The 20,417-nt window shown below is 46.4% G+C and overlaps 1 protein-coding gene across 9 annotated transcripts in view; it reads right to left on the reverse strand.

Moving 5' to 3' along the window:
• The window catches only part of KIAA1217 (KIAA1217 ortholog), a 501,320-nt gene extending 482,799 nt beyond the window's left edge, over window positions 1-18,521 (reverse strand). For all 9 annotated transcript variants that reach the window (XM_064162493.1, XM_064162489.1, XM_064162494.1 and 6 more), the window contains exon 1: window positions 18,427-18,521. The gene's annotated coding sequence lies outside the window, so the exon portion shown is untranslated. The remainder of the gene's footprint in view (window positions 1-18,426) is intronic.
• Window positions 18,522-20,417: the final 1,896 nt, after the last annotated feature.

The raw sequence follows: 20,417 nt of genomic DNA on the forward strand, positions 1-20,417 counted from the left end.
CGAGACGGTCTATAAATTGCCGAGCTCCCCCCGTTAGCGGTAAACACTCGCTGGAGAGCGCAGAGCTGTCATAGCCTCAGACACATTGCAGCTCTTAAAAGACAGCCATCGCTTGGAAACGCGGGGGAGAGCAGTGCCCAAATGAGTGATTTTGTATGTTTGCCTCCTTCAAATCAACTGCTAAGGAGTCAAGTCACCAAGCTGACAGAGAGCAACAGAGGATGTTTGAAGGCATCCAAAGAGCAGCCCTAGCACCACATCAGACCTTCATTTATGTTAACAAATCATCTGGACAAGCAGCTTGCTCTGTTTCATAGTGATTACCTTTATTTATAACTGTTAGCAGCTTTTGACTCGAGGTCTGCCTTTCTATTGCCCATGGATTTAGATTAAGGAGGAAGCTTGCAAATCAAACCCATCCTTACTTGAAAGTAACTTACTGATAGGCAAGACCCCTGGGTATAGACAAATATCTGCAATCAATCAGACCTGCTGGCTTAGCAGCACTTTGCTCTTTCCAGGTCAAGGAAAACAAACAGAAGAGATGGTTTCTGTAGAACTTCAAGAGGCAGATGGTGTTAGCTGCTACCTTACAGCCAGCCATCCTGCCACTGACACATGAACTGCCTCCCATTGAGTTTGATGGGACTTGTGAAACTGTCAGAGAGGCCAAGAGGGAGTTGTAGGAGGATTTCTGTTTTCTCACAGCTGAAATGCTGCAAGTGTTGCATGCAAATCTCCTGTTCCTTACATGAAGCAAGATGAGGATGGTTAGAACTAACATGAGCCTGTATCAGGAATAGTGTGACCAGCAGGACCAAGACAGTCCTTCTGCCCCTGTACTAGCATTGGTTAGGCCATACCTCAAGTACTGTGTCCAGTTCTGGGGCCTCAGTTGAAGAAAGATGAAGTGCTTGAACATATCCAGAGAAGGGCACCAAGGCTGGTGAGAGGCCTGCAGCACAGCCCTGTGAGGAGAGGCTGAGGGAGTTGGGGGAGTTCAGTCTGAAGAGGCAGCTCAGGGCAGACCTCATTTGCTGTCTGTAGCTATGTGAAGGGAGGCCATAGCCAGGTGGGGATGGTCTCTTCTGCCAGACACCCAGTGACAGAACAAGAGGACACAGCCTCAAGCTGTGCCAGGGCAGGGTCAGGCTGGATGTTAGGAAGAAGTTCTTCACAGAAAGAGAGACTGACATTGGAATGGGCTGCCTGTGGAGGTGGTGGAGTCCCTGTCCCTGGACATGTTTAAAAGGAGACTGGATGAGGCACTTAGTGCCATAGTTTACTTAATTGGAAAGTCTTAGGCTGGACTCCATCTCAAAGGTCTTTTCCAACCTTTAATTCTTTAATTCTGTGGTACTTGAGGAACACTGGGCTGTCCCTACAGCTTTATCAACCCTGCCAAAGTATTTCTCTGAGCTTTTTCCCCAAAGAACAAAACTTAGCTCTGGCAAAATGCAACCAAGCCTAACCTCTACAGTACAAACCTTATAGCAGCATCACGGGACACATTTGCAGGCCTTGCATAAACCTGTTAGGACAGGTAATAAGCTACAAGATGTAGCAATTTGCTTCAAGAAGTAGCAAGGTTCCCTAGGTATTTGTTTTTACCAGTGCTTAAATGCCTTTCACACCTCTCACATGCATCTGTGAAACCTCTGCCACAGTCCTTCATGGGGACATCACTGGCTGTGCCCAGGTCCTGGGGCACCCTGAACCAAACACAAAAGGGGCACTGGCTTCCAGTGTCCACATCTAAAACTCCTCAACTTCTCAATGGTGTCTATCATAAGCCAGATATGCTGTTCCTGGGTGGTGTGACACTGTCACCCTGAACTGCTATTGTGCCATATCCATGTGTGCACACACACAGCTTGGTTATAATTTCGGGTCGCCCACCAGCTAACCAGTGTTGGAGCTCCTCTAGCTTGAAGGTCTGTCTTGTTTCAGTGCACTGTACATTGCTGTACTGTTCTCCACCCTGGACACAGGTACTTTAGAGTCTCTTCCCTGCTTCTCAAAGCTCTTGTTGCTTCCTGTCTTGCAACAAGTGGCAGGCCAAGAGAAGAGGTTCAAGCTGTGCTGATGGCTCCTTAGCTTGGAATCAACATTGCCACCATTTCCCACATTCAGCTGTTCTGTCATAGAATAGGTTGGAATGGACCTTTAAAGGTCATCTAGATTCAACCTCCCTGCCACAGGCAGGGACACCTTCCACTAGCCCAGGTTGCTCAAGGTCCTGTCCAACTTGGCCTTCAACACCTCCAGGGAAGGGACATCCACAGCCTCCCTGGGCAACCTATTCCAGGGTCTCACCACCCTCACTGGAAAGAATTTTTCCTGATCTCCAGTCTAAATCTGCCCTCTTCCAGCTTCAGTCCATTGCTCCTCCTCCTATCACTGCAAGCTCTTGCCAAAAGTCCCTCTCCAGCTCTTCTGTAGCCCCCTTCAGGTACTGAAAGGCTGCTCTAAGGTGTCCCTGGAACCTTCTCTTCTCCAGGCTGAACAGCCCCAACTTTTTCCACCTGTTACCATAAGGGAGCTTCTCCATCCCTCTGATCATCTCCATGACCTACTCTGGACCCACTCCAGCACTTCAATGTCCTTCTTATGCATGGAGCACCAGAATTGGATGCAGTACTCCAGGTGGGGTCTCAAAGTAGAGCAGAGGGAGAGATGGGCATCTGCTCTGCAGGGAAGGCCACCAAGTGCCCTGATGCTCTTGGAAGCCCTCCCACCCTAGGGAAGGGGGTTGGATATATATTCATTAGCAAAAAGCGAGCAAAAGGCATGGGAAAACACAGCTCACATCTGACAACCTTAGCTTGTTATTTTTACTTCTCACTTGGAAGTGAAACTCAGGGATTGGCCATCTTTACTTCCTACATGGGAGAATGTCTGTTCCTACAGTGCCACCTTCAGTTCTGTCTTGCTTATGGTCTCAATATTACCTAATCACACTCACTGCATATTAAAAGGTGATCAGAAAATGAAGGGTCAAAGAGCAGCAAATTCTATGCACTTCTCTTTGGCAGCAGCTTGCACCACTAAACCACAACTCTTCAGATCCAAGAGGTAAGACCTGAAGATTTCTCAAGTGTCAATTGTCTCTCCTGCACCCAAGCCCATTCTGGAATGAAGAGGTTGTTTGCTGAGTGGGAGTAGGGAGGGGAACACCAAGCTAAGAAGGTGGCTCTCTTGCCAAAGCAATCGGGTAGGTTCAGTGTGTGCTATATACAAGATATGGATCTGAAGGTCTACTGTGATCACAAAAATAAACATGAGCAATAACAAAGAGGTTCTGCTGTCAGAGGCTCAAACAATGGAATCATCAAGCCATGATGACAAACAAAACCAAGCTGGTTGCACAGGCAAAGTCATGTGCAGCTTGACAGCTCGCTGATTGAGCTCCTCCTCCGCACTAATAAACTTTAAACCCTGATAAACTGGGGCAATTATAGCAATTATTTTAATAAAGGGAGAAATAAAATCTGCAAGAAATGTGAAATACATTATTATTGAGTCCTGTAAGCTATTTGCTCTATGGAGATAGCCACCTTCAGTACTGGCTTCAGCTCTGGGGCACTCGCTCCAGGACAGATGTTGAGTGGGTCCAGAGGAAGGCCATGAAGATGGTGAATGGTCTGGAGAACAGGTCTGGCAAGGAGCAGCTACAAAAAATGGGCTTGTTTGGTCTGGAGAAAAGGCAGCTGAGTGGAGACCTCCTGGCTCTCTACAAGTCCCTGAATAGAGGTTGAAGCAAGGTGGAGCCAGGTCTTTTCTTCCAAGTAACTAGAGATAGGATGAGATAAAACGGCCTCAAGTTGCACCAGGGAAGGTTTAGGTTGGATATCAAACAAGGAGTAGTCAGGCATTAGAACAGGCTGCACACAGAGATGGAGTCACCACTCCTAAAAGTGTTCAAGTGACATGTAAACATGGCACTTTGGCCATGGTGGTGTTGGGCTGACAGTTGATCTTAAATGTCTTTTCCAGCCAAAGTTGATTCTGTACCTAACCAGTGGCTATTTTTAAGACAAAGCACCATGCTGAGTGTTCTAGAATATGAATCCAGTGCTAAGCTCTTCTCCACAGTGCCTGCTGCCAACATTATCTGCAGTAACTTCTCAAAAGACAGGAATTGTTGACCTTCATTCACTACTGCAGGCACATGCACTCACAGGGTCTTGTCCCAAGGCCATGCTCACTGGTATAGCTATAGACTGCAAAGGCCATGGCTGACAGTGACCATGCAGCCTTTGAGAGGCCACAACACCAGGGAAGTCCCTGCCTTCTAGGTATGTCTCAAACGGTCAGCCTGTGTCTTCCCTGGAGCAAAGAGGAGCCACCTCAACAGCCTGAGCTCTTAAAGCCACTGTGCATCTGCTCTCACAACCCTCTGCTGGCCCATGGGGATGAGGCTAGGGCTGTAAGATGCCTTCAGCCAGCCAAACCCCAATGGCAAAGGTGGAAAGCACCCATTGCTCACCCACCTGCATGGAAAGGAGGTGGTAGTGGTTACTTGCTCTGTATGAACCAACTGAGCAAGCACTGCCTTCAGCCAGGTTCTCACCCATGTTGCAGGGTACCCTTTCTTGATGATTTGGTGCTGTTCATGCCTCAGTGCTGCTTTGTGGGGGCACAGCTAATTCCAAGTGCTCTGTGAAAGCCACAACTAGAGAAACATCTGCTGAGGCTGCCCATCTCTCATACACCCTTTGCCTCAGACTTGGAATCGCAGAGGTTTCCAAGGAGACTAGGAAGGAAGAGGGATTTATTCCCATGGCTTAGGCAGTCCTAAGGCCAGAGGGGAGAAGCCAAGGGATGCCAGTTCAGGAACTGGCTGTAAGGAACTGTCTTTGGTTTACATTTCGCATGTGTTATGGATGTGCATTTATTCAGATGGCAAACCCAGCTTTTGGCTCTTCCCAGAGATACAGGTGGGATTCGGTGTGAGGCTGAGAGATCTGAATTTCAGCACCTAGTGTGCACACCTTCATTTGTGAGCTGGGCATCTCTGCTCCTGTTGTGGTCAACAGAAATCCAAGCCTCAATGCAGCTGCTAAAGCATTACTGTTCAGTGCTGTTAAGGATGCCCTGGGGTTTTATGGCTGGCCTCCAGCTGTTGCTTCAGAGTATCTAAGGTCTTCTGTAGGTCTTGTGTCACATCTGCAAGCCCCATCTGGATACCTAAGGTGCCCTTGAGCATCTCAGTTACTAGTTCTCACTATCAGTAAGAAGGCAGCTGAGTGGAGCCTCTTAGCATCTTCCCCCATCTCCAGAGCCCACCACCTCTGCTGAATACATCTTCCCCCCCGGGGTCTGTGGACTAGTTCTTCAGCATCTCTAGTGGGAGCCCAGAAATCTCACCTGCACATATATTAGATGACTAATTCCACCATCCCAGGCTAAGGCCTGCCCCAAGTGCATGTTCCCTCATGACTCAGTTCCATGGAGAAGCTGTAAAAACCCAAGTGCAGCATGCTACACGGCAAGAGTTTCACCTTCCTCCTCTCCCAAGGGATCTGTGCCGGCATGATGGGGACTTTTGCTGCAACTAAGATCCAGGGAGACACTGAGCCCAAGACAAGCACAGCAAGAGGGAAGGCATATCCTGGGCCCCAGGGAACCTGGTGAGGGCTCAGCCAGCGAGGCTTTGCTTCCTTCAAGCTTGGGCAAGCAAAGGGGAGGCTCTTTCCCTGCTTTTTCTCCTGGCAACCATGAAGAGAAGCAAGCAGAACCATGTACGCTGAGCTACATAGTAGTCTACAACAGGGGGCATTTCCCTTGCTCCCAGAAGCACTGAAGGATGGGAGATTCCAAGGACACTCAGCACTGCTTTGTGTGGACACTTCTAAGGCTTTTGGGACCAGTAAGGGCCTGAAATGTGCATGTGAGCTCCAGCTGGGTATGCCTTCCTACCTATGTCCCTGGGAGCCATCTAGGGAGCAGTCTTGAGGAGAATGACTTGGGGGTGTCAGCTGATGGAAGATTCAACATGAGCCAGCAACAGTCACTGGCAGCCCAGCAGGCAGCTGTGTGCTGGCTGCATGCAAAGCAGGGAGAGCACTAAGACAGGGAAAGGATTCTGTCCCTCTGCTCTGCTGAGACCACACCTGCAGCACTGCATCCAGTTCTGGGGACCTCAACACAAGGACAGATAAATGTTAGAATAGGTCCAGAGGAGGCCATATAGGATCGGAGGGCTGAAGAACCTTCCTATGGGAACAGGCTAAGAGAGTTTGGGCTGCTGAGCTTAGAGAGAAGATTCCAAGAGGCACCTTATAATGACCTCCCAGTACCTGCAGGGAGCCTAGAAGAAAGCTGGGGAGAGACTTTTGACAAGGGCTTACAGTGATAGGATGAGAAGATTCAGATTGAAGCTCCAAGAGGGGAGACAGACTGGAGATCAGGAAGAAATTCTTTCCAGCGAGGGCAGTGAGACACTGGAACAGGTTGCACAGAAAGGTTGTGGATGCTCCTTCCCTGGAAATATTCAAGGATGAGGCCTTGAGCAGTCTGGTTTAGTAGAAGGTGTCCCTGCCCGTGGCAGGCAGGGATGGTACTAGATGATCTTTAAAGTCTCTTCCACCCCAAGCCATTACACACATGGCCAGTGAGACCATACCCTAAAATCCACACAGGGCTGCCTCTGCCTTGAAGCCAGCATAGCTGTGTGCCCAATGAGCATGACACACTGCAGTTTGTATTTACTACCATTTGATGCCTACAATACTCAACAGGAGTAGTCAAAAAAGGGTTCTGGCACTGTTAGTTCAAAGCTTAATGCAACTGCATCTCAGTCTGCTCCTTTCTAATGGACTGAAACACTGAAGTGTTTGATTTAAAACATTTCTAAACTGGACCTGGCAATGGAAGCACTTCCCCTAGATGCAGCACATGCTGTCCAGAGAGATGCTCAGGCTCTTTTTCTCCCAGCAGCAAGAGCCAAGGCAACAGGTAAAGTGGTCCTGACACATCCATAATCCCTGGATTCTAATCCTCATCGTTTCCCAAGAGCAATGTTTTATCCTGTTGTGCTGGAAGGAAATGGTTTCACACAGATTCTACTGATGAGTGCATGAAAAAGTTAGGATTTTTGTTGCCTGCCAGTGAAGCAGGACTCTCCCACAGTATGTTGCTACCAGGACGTTCCACATTCAGGGTGGGGCTCCTAAAAAGCTCATCTAACATCAGCAGCTTCCAGAGCAATGACCTTTCTCTTCCTTTGCTTCTCTAGATCAGAAAGCAGAACAGACTGTCTCCAGTGTCATCAAAACATGCACATACTAGTCAAGAGAGTAAACTCTGTTCCTATTGATTTCATGGTTCAGACAAAATTGGAGTGTCACTCACAGATAGCATCTGGTGCAACCTGGTTTAAGATCCTATTCAGAAAAGGGTCTGAAGTGTCTGTATCCACTGCTCTAAGGCTCTGCCATTGATAAAATGTTTCTTTGCCTTTCTCCTGCCAAGTACATTCTGATCTCTCTGGCACAATCCCCTGCCTGCTAGTCGCTGTGCTGCTTGAGCTTCAGACTAGTATCTTCCCAATTGTGTTGCTGACAAGACTCTAATAAACCAACCACAGCAGCTTGGCCAGGAGGAAACTCCTAAAACATGCATGGGAGAGCCAGTCCATAACCAGCAATTGCTCAGATTGTGTAAGTAGTCCATCACAACGTTAATGAATCACAAAATCAGCGTCAGGGCTGGAAGGGACCTCAAAAGCTCATCCAGTCCAAACCCTTGCCAGAGCAGGCTCACCTAGACCAGATCACACAAGAACACATGCAGGCACGTCTTAAATGTCTCCAGAGAGGGAGACTGCACAACCCCTCTGGGCAGCCTCTTCGAGCATTCTGTCACCCTCACAGGGAAAAATTCCTCCTCAGGTTTCCATGGAACTTCCTATGACTGAGCTTCCACCATTGCCCCTTGTGCTGTCATTGGGCATCACCCAGCAGAGCCTGGCTCCTGGCACTCCCCTTTACATCTTTATTAACATTGATGAGGTCACCTCTCATACTCCTCCTCTCCAAGCTCCCTCAGGCTCTCCTAAGAGAGATGTTCCATTCCCTTCATCTTTGTGGCTCTGCACTGGAGCCTCTCAAGCAGAAATTACTTCATCCAGGACAAATGAGCATATCCATTTCTGTCTGGAGACATCCATCCACCATCACCTCAGCTCATTTGCTTCTTGAAACTGTGGCTCTCAGTAAGACCTTGCAGGTTTGTACATTTTCTGGGGTTTTACCAACTTCTGAGATAACAGCAGCAGAGTGGTTTGGGTTGGAAAGGACCTTGCGGATCATCTAGTTCCAGCTCCCCACATTTCCACACTATCTCATGTTGACAGAAAAGAAAGTCTACCTCCACTACTTTGGGAAAGCTACCAATGCCCAGTCCATGGGCTGAAAACATCAGGCACAGGCAGTGGATCTGACCTGCCAGCTGCAGCATGCACATACCACATGGATGGCCCAGATACAACCTGTTCCCCCAGTCCACACATAAGCAACAGGCAGCTCCTGCCTGTGCATATGTAGGCATAGATAGGAGTCTGGCACCTTGCACACACCAGCTGCCTGCAAGGGGATCTACCAGCTACCACCTGTACATCAATGATGAAAGACTTTGAGAGGTTAAAGCTTGCTGCTACTGAGGGAAGCTCTGTGGTCTCTGGCATAACCCCACAATCTCACTGTTCAAAAAAGTCCTCCCTGGCCTCAAACTCTCCAAGTCATCAAGGGTTATCAGTTTCTACAATGCCTGACTGACACCACAAAGCACTACCTGCTCAGTTCATTTTCATACAGTTTCTGACCCCACTGCAATACTTTGTCAAGAGAGGCGTCTCTTGGATTAGTTACAAAGAGCCAAACTGATCATCTGAAGCAAGGTGATTGCCTGGGATAGTTTTTGAGGGGTGGGGCTGGTGATAGGACATGGTGGGAGAAGGGAAGCCAAATATTTTCTTTACTCCTCAGTGAAACACAAAACTACTGAAGTGAACACAGGCAAATGCCTTTAAGCACAAAGGCAAGGCATCCTAGGAGAGCATGAACCAGAGCTTGTGTAAGAGACATTACACACCTCATTATGGAATTCAAAATATTTGACAAGGCAAAGCCTGTTGAGATCTGTAAATAAAGCATGAATGTTGGTGCTGCAGGGCAAAAAAGGGAAAACAAGCAGACACCAAAAGATTAAAAGATGACTTCAGATGGAGGAGCTTCAACTCTTAAAACACTTTGAAAGCTCCCAAATCTCTCAGTGCTGTGCTGCTCATTCAGGGTAGCATAACACTGAGCAAGAGACAAGTATAGAGCAAACCCAATTGCTCAGTGTAGAACACACTGCAGTAAAACAATCCCCTTGGAATGTTGTTACAGAGGATTGCAAAGCCATCTGGCTAGTGCCTAAATGGGTGCAAGAATTATTTATAGGTGTTGTGGCTGCAGGATTACTGTGTTCTTGCTTACAATTCAGTAGCAAGGTGTTGTGGGCAGAATTACTGTGCTCTTGCTTACAATTCAGTAGCAAGGTGCTGTGGCTGCAGGATTACTGTGCTCTTGCTTACAATTCAGTAGCAAGGTGCTGTGGCTGCAGGATTACTGTGTTCTTGCTTACAATTCAGTAGCAAGGTGCTGTGGCTGCAGAATTACTGTGTTCTTGCTTACAATTCAGTAGCAAGGTGCTGTGGCTGCAGGATTACTGTGTTCTTGCTTACAATTCAGTAGCAAGGTGCTGTGGCTGCAGGATTACTGCGTTCTTGCTTACAATTCAGTAGCAAGGTGTTGTGGCTGCAGGATTACTGTGTTCTTGCTTACAATTCAGTAGCAAGGTGTTGTGGCTGCAGGATTACTGTGTTCTTGCTTACAATTCAGTAGCAAGGTGCTGTGGCTGCAGGATTACTGTGTTCTTGCTTACAATTCAGTAGCAAGGTGTTGTGGCTGCAGGATTACTGTGCTCTTGCTTACAATTCAGTAGCAAGGTGCTGTGGCTGCAGGATTACTGTGTTCTTGCTTACAATTCAGTAGCAAGGTGTTGTGGCTGCAGAATTATTGTGCTCTTGCTTACAATTCAGTAGCAAGGTGTTGTGGCTGCAGATCTAATGGATGGAAACATCTCACTGCTCTGTCTCCTTGTTGCAAGGCTACCAAGTCAGGCTGCATGGTCCTTACTCCTGCAAGCAGGTCTGCTCACTTCAGTGGGACAGCAAAAGTCTGCCTGCCTTCAGCTTTTCCACAAGTTCCAAGCCCACAACACAGCTACCTCAGAGAGGACATACAGCAGCCTGCTCAAGAGCAGCACACTTAGACCCTTGCTACAGCCTGAGTTTGTCATTCCCAGAGACATCCCAAAGTGTAATCAAGGCTGGGTTTCAGCAGGGATTAGCTGAAAGCTCCATGCAAGTGCACTTCTCAAAGATGAAGGGCTCAAGAAAAAAGTCCCTAGCTTGCAAAATCCAAATCAGCTGCAACATAATTCATGAGCAACCAAAGGACAAAGCAAGCAATCTAAGTACCTGTTCCACTACTGGTAGAGAAGAGAGACTGTACCTTGACTTGCAATAGATGTTTGCAAGTTGTTTTTTAGACTGTACCTTGACTTGCAATAGATGTTTGCAAGTTGTTTTTTAATGCACATGTTTGTCCAGCAGAATGTTGCTTAGCATTCTGTTTCTATACAAATCACAGCACCAGGCAACACCACAGCATGAGGTAACACACAGATTTGCCTTACTGCAGCAATTTCACATTCCATTCACCCAGTTAATCCATTTGAGTGGTTAGCAAGCTAATATCTCTCTATTTATCATTCATTTGGAAGAGGTCACCACTGACACTAATACAGAAACTAAGCACACTCACTCACTCCCCTAGATTAAGGAAAATGATGTACCATAAACAAGCTAAACTGGCACTGTGTTGTGTATACAGCACAGATTGACTGCAATTTGTCTGTGTTCTGTGCAACAGCAACCAGAGAAATGTTCCCTGCAAAGCCCATTATGTTTGTATAAAGAGAGACATAGAAAGATGCCTACACCCAGCAGCAGCACAAAATGAACACTCAATTTTGCTGCAGGAAGTCTGAGGCACTTAAATGTTGCTGTTAGCTTTGATTTGGCAGCCCAGCTCATCCCTCCTGACAGCAGTCAAACAGCTCAGGCCTGTAACCCCGATGGGAGAAAGAAATGAGTACGTGCTGGACAGGTTGCTTTGTCCTTCCTCTCCCTCCCCACGGCAAGAGAAACATCAAGAAAGTCTCATCCTGTGATGAGGTCAGAAGATCACATCACTATGTGAAGAGGAATGTGAGAAGAAAAAGATTTCACCAAGAAGCCACTTTCTTAGGTCTCAGCTGAAGCTGCACAGAGAAGGCTTGACTGCAGTTTGAGTGTGCAACTGATTTGCCCATTTAGAAGGGGACACTGCTGCTGTATTCCCTCCTGTAACAGCACCTACAGTTCAGCTGGTCATGGCACCCTGCACACAGCATTTCTCCTGGGCCAGAGCCTCAGACATACCAGCTCCACAAGCTTCAATATTAGTACTCAGCCACACATACAGGATGTGCTGCAAAAGCCTGGAGACATCAATATAAAATGAAGTTTGGCTGTGTTTTTCCCTGCAAGTTGTTGCCTACAGGCAGGTGAGCACCATCTTGCCAGTTTGGCATTAATCCCTCCCAGCTGGTGTAACCAGGGCTCCCAGTTCTGGGGCCTGATCCACAGCACTCAAGAGCAAGCAGGTACATGACAGTTTGACACTAGGGCATGATCATATTTTGTCTTGTGAGTTCCTTCCCTAAACATTTGATTCAATCTGACTCAACCACTGTTTAACTGATGCCTTCAGAAAACTCCATGCTAACTCTGATCCCCCCCCAAGTGGTACCAGGGACTGAAAGCCCTTACTGACAAAGTTCACACTTAGAATCACAGAATTAACCAGGTTGGAAAAGACCTGAGATCAAACCCAACCTATCACCTAACACCAAGTGCCTCATCCAGTCTCTTTTGAAACACTTCCAGGGATGGTGACTCCACCACCTCCTTGGGCAGCTCATTCCAAATGCCAGTCTTTCTTACCTGCAACACCTTGTAACTGACACTGATTTTCACATGCCATTCCATTCATCAGCCTGCTCAGCCAACAGAAGAAAATATTCTGCTGCCACTCATTTCACTACTGACCTTTTCTCACCACATCCTCTAGATCTTAAATGGCTAAGTCATAAGCCTAAATCCAGGTGATAACCCACAGATAACCTATTTTCCCCAAGACATTCATGAAACACCTGCACATGAAATGGGTTCTGTCAGAGTCCTTCTCTAAAAGCCTTACATGGAATCGTAGAACTGTTGAAGCTGCAAGAGACCTTGAGATCATTAAGTCCAACTGCTCATGCTGAGCTTATAATCTCACCACTATTGCTAAGGCACTACCACACTTATCTCAGACTCCACTCCTGCAGAGATAAGAATGGGAGACAACATTACCAGGAGCTGGATTTAAGATCTAAGAAGAGATGAAAATAAATGTTCATGATGAAATCAGCTCAACCTTTACCACTAAGCCCCTGACATAGCACTAAAAATCACTCTATTGGAGAAGTGGAACAAAGAACAACCAAAGACCAATCAGAGAACTGAAGAGGTTGGATCTCTCCTGATGTACCAGTGACAGAAGTTCAATCCTGGCTGTATTTCAAACAAGGGCAGGCTGGATGAGGCTCTAGGCAGCCTGATCTAGTCTGCCAACAGCAGGGAGGTTGTAACTAGATCATCCTTGTGGTCCCTTCTAACCCTGACTGATTCTATGATTCTAAGAATGAAGAGCACACATCACCAAACAAGGCTGAGCAAGAAGTCCACCAACCACCACCAGAGCAGTTGTTTTAACAGGTTTATTCCTCCTTAGCAGTTTTATTCCTCCATTGATAAAGGCTCCAAGAGAGATGCTCTGGGAAGGTAATTTTTAAATCACATTTTTCTGGCCATGCTGTGCGTAGACTGTCAGGTAGTTTTAAGATTAAGCTGCTTTTGAACTCCAAATCTGTCTGACTGCAGGAATGATAAAGTACAGATTACACCTCTGAGGCCCTGTCTTTTCCAGAACCAAGTCAATTTCACAGCAGGTCACAGCATTCAAAGACCTGTAAATATGAAGTCTCAGTAAGCAAATCACACAATTCCAGATCCAAGGGAGAAAGAATCAAAACTTAAAGACATAGCCCAGCAAGTTAAACTAGATCATTTCTGATGAGAAGTTACAGCAGTTCCATTTTCTATGGACATCCTGTGCACCACCATCTCTGGCAGGAGTTTGGAATGCAAAATATTAGCAAGAAATTATACCAGAAAAGCCAAGAGAGAAAGAGGAAATCATACGACTCAGTTTCTACAGAGCACATTTCCTCACTATCTATGGTAGCAAAACCTCTCCAACACTTCATCCACCTCTTTGCTCATCATGATGTACAGACCTGTTCTACAAAGACAAACAGTAACATTTTGCTTCTCTACAGTTTGACACTTCCTAGAATGAGGACATTTAATCCAAAACACATATTTGTGAGTATTTCTTTAAGCTTCCATTAACCAACGCTCCTCCTTCCTTTCTCATCCAGCTTCTTCCCCACCAAGTGAACCAAGACAGAAGCACCCCCAGAGTTTTACTCTACAGACATCTTCACAAAGAGTTCCTACATCTGTTTCCTCAGCTAGCTGAGCACAGCTTTTTCTGCTGATGAAAGATCCCTTAATTGTCTTCATTCAAATCACCCCAGGTGGGTGATTAAAAGATTGATTAGAGATTTGTCCCCTGCCTGTCAAGTCTGACTGCAGCTCACTTCAATTAATAGCCTGTCTCTTCCCCGAGCTTGAAATAATGCACTGCTTGATTGACTGAAGCAAGCATCCCAGGGTCAAGTCAAATAGGACAAGCTGATGCTACAGAACATCTCCCTGGCTGGCACACAACATTAGCTACTTTTCAATGCACAATATATTTCTCTTCCACTGCCCTACAGCTTTTCCATGACCACTGAATCAGAGACAAAAAATCTCTTTAGAAGTGGGGAAATGAGAAAGCAGAAAAGAAAATAATCCACAGGAAGATGAGTTTATTCACACTTGCTTACCCTCCAAGAACCAATTTTCCCCTGGGAAGATTTTTCTCTAAACACCCACTGGGTTTCTGCTCTCCCCATGCAAGTTTGGCATCTTTAAATAGCTCTTTTTGTCAGGACCATATACAAGGTCATAACCTTGCATGCCCTTGTGTTCATCTAAACCTTTCTGGGAATAACACAGTTGAAACTAATGCTCTTCCTTTATTGCCTAGAATCCTAAACAGGATATTGCAACAGCAGGGAAGGTGGGAGGTTGGCAGGATTAATCTGAACAGGACATATCAAAGGCCTTCTCCCAGGAGGAGATCCCTACCCATCTGATACCTGCCTTCTGGGGTGAGGCAATACGATGCCTGCTCCCCAAATGAAAAACCAGTAAGTGCTAGGATAAGATCTCTATTAAGTGGAGGCAAGCAAGAAGCAGAATAAAAATGCTTCTCAACAGGAGACATCTCTCAAGTGAGCTTTTGATTTCAGACCAGGAAAGAAGGTCAGTGTCAGCAAGGACTGCTGCAGTGGGCTGTAGGAGTGGTACTTGGAACTTCAGCATTGAAGGTGACCACATAAACATTTCCATATTCCAGTGAAACAAAGTCCCCCAAAGGTAAATCGAGCTGAGAATGTTGGAGAGAGAAAATAAACAGACACCACAGCAAATCTGGAGCGAGTTGTAACCAAACCAGAGCTGAGGGCACTCGGTTTGCTGGTGGCCAACAAGTGAAGCAAAGCTGGGCTGGAGCAGTGCTTACAGAGAGGGAGGTGCAGATGAAGCACCAGCATGGCACCTGTGCTCAGGAGCAGGTGAAGAGTGATGATTAGAAACAATCCAGTGCCAAAGCTCAGACTCCAAATAATGCTCTCTCTCCAGGGACAGCAGGCCAGCCTGCCTGCCTTGTAGCAAGGCATAGCTCATATTTTCAGGATCCTTGTTACAATCTGAGCCATCTCAATCCCTCAGGCAGCTGAAGTGACCTCCCTTGTGCTTGGATCATTGCTCATCTGCTGTTCTGTCAAGAGACAAGCTGAGTCCTTTCTCATAGGAATTGCTGAAACACAGCCAGCCATGACTGACCTTGCTATTAAAAGCAACATTAAACTCCATTCTCAGGCTCAGCTCTTCTTGAGAAAGAAATGCAAACCCCCATATTTCTCAGGCAAGCAGCAAGCAAACCCCCTGAACTTTAGTCACCATTTGAGGAGCCAGCTCCTGGAGTGTTGAGGTGCTCAAACTGCTGCCTTCAGATCTAAATGCTCAGGCAGTGACAACGGTGTAAGTTTCTAGCATCACCTCCTCACCTAAATAAGCAACAAGGCAAAATAAATGACTGCTTTAACAAGCAACGTGACAGCCTGGCACAGGACATCTAGCTGGACATCACATGTTGTCCTCTCCCAGCAGTAGGAAGCAGCTGCCATCAGAGGGAGCCGGACGAACAGCATCCACCACTCCCGGATGAGCAAGTCCACTGCACCGCTCACCCCATCCTCCCACCCCACAAAGCACGCAGCGTGTCTGGGGAACGGCGATGAGCAGGCAGGCTGCCAAATCGAGGCACTAAAGAACAAACAATCATTAAGAATAAGAAGAGATTTATTTTCCAACATTCATTTCCTACCAAAGGCTTTGCTCTGCTCTCTGCAGTGGCCACTCTCTGCACAGAGGCTGGCAAAGAAGTCTCCACAGGGAGAGGCAATGAAAGACTGGACATTGGCAGTGGATTACCATCACTGTAACCAGACCCAAAAAACACTAGTATGCATACAACATCACAGACAGCAGTCGCTGCAGAATCAGGAGCTGTGCTGCAAGATCTCACCTTCCTGAACCTCTGTTACAAACCTCTATAACCTTCTGGGTTTTTTTTCCCCTACCATCTCCAATGAGCCAAAGCCACAGCAACAATGTGGAAAGCCTCAAGTCTTTCAGCAGTGAAGGACACAATGAAGCTGCTTGTTTTAATTGCAAAGAGGGTAACTAATAAAAGTTCTATAAGCACAGTGGTGTTCTGGCTTTTAATGCAAAACCTGTTTCAAGCAAGGTGACATCAAGTGCTGTGTGTGTGAACTGCTTGAACAACTGCTGATCATCTGAAAGCCTTTGGAATCTTACCTTTAGAAGGCTCATCCCAGCACAAATTGTCTTAATGCCCTCTCTAGCTCGCTGTCCAGGTAAAACATCCCTCTTTCAACATGGTGCTAAGGCCTTATTTCCCTCTTCTAATTAAAATACACTTAGTGCACACTGTGTCCTGTTAGCACTCTTCTAAAGGCATATATGAAGAATAAAATGACTGATGACTGCCATTTCCCTCTTTCCTCCCAATTAACAAAGTTCCCAATCATTTGTTCAATTTAGCCTAATGGTAGCAAGCCCCAAGACCATTAAACAACGCAGATGAAGCAGGGAGACACAATGTGCTGTAGCTTATTAAAGAGCAATTTACATCACCCTAAAAGCTCCTCATTTCAATAGACCTTGAATGTGCCATTAAAAAAAAAACAGCCTAAACAGCAATTTTATCCCTCCCCCCACCATGGATTTTATATTTAAAGCTGAATAATTCATTAAGCATAAGAACATCCTGAAGTAAAGTCTTGAGTGCACATGGATAATTCCAGAAGCAGGGTTCTTAAGCATGCTGCTAGTGCAACAATAAACAGCCAATAGGGCAGGCAGTGTAACAACCTCCTTTCCTTTTGCAGGTGGAATTGTTTCTTTGGAGAAAAAGTTTCCTTTTACCTAACTGAATTCAAGTTCTCCATTTACTGATTGATTTCAATTGTCATGGAGTGGTTTGCTTTTAAGGAGGAAGCAACTGGCTGAAGTCAAGAGCTTAGCTGTTCTTAACACTAACACCTCATGCAGCACTGCATGTCTGCGGTGACTCTTTACTTAAAGATCTTTAATGCTCACCTGAACCCATACAAATAAATTCACAGAGCCTAATATTATGATGCTGTTACATTTTAAATGACATTTCATGAAGAATTTCTGTTCCATTTCAATTTTCTTTCTCTTTTATCCCACGTTCCCTACAGGGTGAGAGAGACCCCCAAGCTAAAAGGTTAGTGCTGACATTTATTGTTCAAGATTTGTTTATATTTGCCCATAACCACATAAAAACCAAACCAATCTCATTTCCATATACACTTGGTAGCAAGAACAATTTTCACCAGCAGAAGATAAATGTTTTGCTGCTCTTACTCAAAAAAACAAATAGCCATGGTAATGAGTTGAGCGACCTTTCAAGCAGCAGCAGATTGCAGAGCTCTCACTGCAGTGTGCAAGCTCTGAAAAGGTAATTGGGTTACCAAAACAAAAATCACAGTAAGCTCTCATACAAATTATTTTCCTCTCACAGTACTGCTGATTATTAACATATTTTGCATGGAAATGATCTTTTGGAATGCACTTTTTCCATTTTCCTCATCAACTTTCAACTCCAAAATGGCAACTTTGGTATTCAGCAATGGCACAGAGGCTGAAACACAGCTGGCTACATGAAAAAGACAGCCCAAAACAATTCTCCAGTTAACTAAGGCTCAAACACAACATGCTTGATGTATTTTCTGTTTGGTTCTTTAATGCTACCTATTCAAAATTCAATAAATACAACCCATTTCTTTATTCTAAATCATATCTTACCTTAGCACTTCTGGTTTCTGCAATTAGACCTTTATAATGAGTTGTGAACACATTAGAAAAACAGACTTTATCACCAGGTTAGCCTTTTGCCCTCACTCAGTTTGAAAAGATTTGTGGGTTTCAGAGCCCTCTAAATTGAGCACACCTGCTCAACAACTCATCACACCAGGATTAACTTCACTTGTACAAGTCCAATACAGAAAATTCTAGAGTCATAGAACAATTTCAGTTGGAAGGGACCTTAAAGATCACCCAGTTCTAACTCACCTTCCACAACACAGCCCTGAACACTTTCAGGCAGGGAACACCCATAACTCAACTCCCCTGAACAATCTGTTCCAGCACCTCACCACCCTCATGGAGAAAAGCTTATTCTCTACATCTAGTCTAAATCTACTCTCTTTCACTTCAAAGCCAAACTCCTTGTCCTCTCACAACATTTGAGAAGCCAGCTCCTAGAGTGCAAAGGTGTCCAAGCCATTATCTCTGTACCTAGACCTGCCACCTGATAACCCTTCCCCGGCAGAGAAGGGGAAAGGGGGAAAAGAAGAGGCACTGGTTACAACAAAAATGGATTGCATGTAACAGCCAAACTGACAGCAACATCAATGCAAAGTATATAAAGCAATACTCACCCAGCAAAGGTGCAGCAGTCACACTTGGCAGGCTCTGAAAGCAGAAGGAAACAGCAGGGTGAGGAGGAATCCAAGCAGGAGACTAAAAAGAGGGCTCCTTTCTCCTCCACAACTCCCTTTATTCTGTGTGATGATGGTGGTATGAGATACACCTGTGGTCAGCTCAACCCAGCTCAGCTGTGCTGCCTGACTCAGAGCTGCTGATGAGGCACCTGCAGCCCATGGCTGGCCTGGGATTCAGGCACAGCAAAACCAGGACATGGCCCCTCATAAAAAATTCCTCTCCAGCTTTCGTGTAGCCCCCTTTAAACACTGAAATGATGCTATAAGCTCTCCCAGGAGCCTTCTGTTCTTCAGGCTGCATAACCTCAACTCTCTCAGCCTGTTAAGATAGATACATATTGTGGTTAGCTCAGGTTCAATTATTTTTTGGGGTGGGAGTGGTAACTGTGATCCATTAGATCACTTCTGGAAACACAGTGAAAAAAACTTGCAAAGAAGAAAGTGAAATTCATAAGGTAGCCACTGTTACAGTGCCCAGCTGCTCAATGTGGTTATCTGCTCAGCCCAGCACATGGCTTCAGTCAGTCAGGAGTTTCTTAGCAGCGACATCAACAACAGAGAGCTGCAGCAGGAGGGAACAGACTGATCATTTGCCCTGGGTTTTCTGCTACTTTTGTGTTCTCTTTCTCACCTCAGCAACAGTTCTTGGATTTGAGTGTCCATCTGCTGTGACACGAAGTAGCCAAGCAGGGAAATTCCATCCCCAGCTACTCCTTCCAACCACTCTGCACCGCCCACAGTCACCCCGGCCATGTACAACAGGATTCAGATAACCACACTGAGCACTGCCCCTGCAGAATCCTATTTCTCTGTCCCACTACTCCACCTGGACTCACCATGGTTGTGCTTCTGCAGCTGTGACAGGGCACCACACTTGCAGTGTTTGCAGTCCCCTCCTTATTTTTGCCAGCCCCGGTACAAGCTCCATCTCCAGAGCTGGATATCTGTGTGGTCCTATGGCAGATGATGGACCATGACAGCTCAGCCACCCACAGAGTTTGCTTCTAGGTCACTGTCTGCCCCATGGAGCTCAGGAGCCCTACCAGGTTGCCCCTGTGGTACCACTGTCACCATGGTACCCATTGCCCCTGCAGTACTACTGCCACCATGGTACCCATCGCCCCTGCAGTACTACTGCCACCATGGTACCCACCACCCCTGCAGTACTGCTGCCACCCTGGTACCACTTTGCCTTCAGGAATTACAGAATCACACAACACTCTGAGTTGAAAGGGACCTTAAAGGTCATCTTGTCCAAGCCCCTGGCAGTAAGCAAGGACATCCCCAGCAAAACCAGGTTGCTCAGAGCCCCATCAAGCCTGATGTGGATTGTCTCCAGGGATGGGGCCTCCACCTGCCTTTTCTCTCTTCTCTGCCAACTCTTGTACAAGGTTTCCTTCACAATGAGCATTTGCTCCATCACAATCCTTCACACAATAAAGACTCTTGGGTCACGCCTACACTGGTGAAGAGAAGACACCAAGTCAGATCACATTTCCAGGAAAGGAGAGTGGTCCTGCCTTCTGGGAACAGTCCCTGGCAGGATTACAGAATGGTAGGGGCTGGAAGGTGCCTCTGAAGATCATCTAGTCCACCTCCCTGCTAGAGCAAGATCACTCAGACTAAATCACCTCCAGATGAGATCTGAATGCCTTCAGAGATGGACACCCAACAACTCCTCTAGGCAGAAGATGGGCTCTGGACTGGATCCAAGAATTTGGGGGGAGGGGAATGCTAGTGGGCACAGGCCAGAACTGTGTCAGGAACTGAACTAAGAGCCTGGTTATTAGCCTGGGCTTAGATCGTGGCGTTAACTGGATTAGTAGTGTAGCTGTAACCTAAAAGACCTATGGAATCCACCCCATGCAGCAAGGGCAGCTAAGTTTTTGTACCTATTTTGCCACATACTGTCTTGACCAGAAATTTAA

Source organism: Pogoniulus pusillus, chromosome 23, assembly GCF_015220805.1.
Source record: "Pogoniulus pusillus isolate bPogPus1 chromosome 23, bPogPus1.pri, whole genome shotgun sequence".
In the NCBI taxonomy this organism is placed as follows: domain Eukaryota; kingdom Metazoa; phylum Chordata; class Aves; order Piciformes; family Lybiidae; genus Pogoniulus; species Pogoniulus pusillus.